We start from the raw sequence: 970 nt of genomic DNA, 5'->3' as shown, positions 1-970 counted from the left end.
ATGTGGCCCAGACTGGCCTAGAACTTGCATCTCGACCTTCTGAGTGCTGGGATTGTGGGCATGTGCCACCACACTCAGCAAAAGTTTTTATTTTTGAGTTTGAATTTGCAAACTGCCTTCCTCCGCCAGCCTCCCAGTCCCAGCTGGGATTATAGATTACCACACCATTCTTTTTTTTTCCTCTTCAAACCACTCTTGCTTGAGTACTGGCTATTACACTTTTTAAAACTTTAGCTTTTAAAAAGAAGTTTTTATTGGTTAAGAGAAAGAATCTCCTGCATACTAGTCACCCATTGACTCAGGCAGAACTAGTCTAATTTTTACTCCTCTCATTTTTCACTTTTTCCATATTATTTTGGAGCAAATCACGTCATCCACAACGATTTCAGGACTTAGGGAGATGGATCTTTGTATGGGGAATTCACCCTCTGTCCTCAGCTCTTCCTGACAGTGGCAGTGGCAAGTGACCTGATGACACTGGGAAGCCACCCCTCTGGAGGCAAATGTTTAATCCTGCTCTGTGTTTGCTGTGTGGTGCTTACTCTTGTTTTGCAGGCAAGACAAAGGGGCATCCTGTCATCTTCTGGGCCACTGAAAAGTCCCCACAGACCCAAAAGCTCTCCTCAACTGTATACTTTTCACTTATTTTTTAATTTATTCCAAAGGCAGGCAGGAGACTGCCATCCATTGGGAATCATGTAAGCCTCTTTCCTCTGCCCCCTTTTGTTCAGATGTTGCTGCCATGAGTAAGACCCATGTCAACGTGCACTTCTCTCGTGCAATCTTATCTTTTACAAAATAGATTAGTTTCTTTTGTAATTAATTAGTTTCTTAGGGCTGGCCAAATAGCTCAGCAGATTAAAGTGTCTGCAAGCAGGTGCAGGGGCTGGGGGTTCAATCCCCAGGCCTGCCATGCTGGCCCTGCCCCTGCGGCACGCTGAAACAGCAATTGAGACTGGGTGTGGTGGCG

This window comes from Octodon degus, unplaced genomic scaffold (assembly GCF_000260255.1).
Source record: "Octodon degus isolate 3935 unplaced genomic scaffold, OctDeg1.0 scaffold00195, whole genome shotgun sequence".
Classification (NCBI taxonomy): Eukaryota; Metazoa; Chordata; class Mammalia; order Rodentia; family Octodontidae; genus Octodon; species Octodon degus.
Note: the sequence above shows the minus strand (reverse complement) of the source record.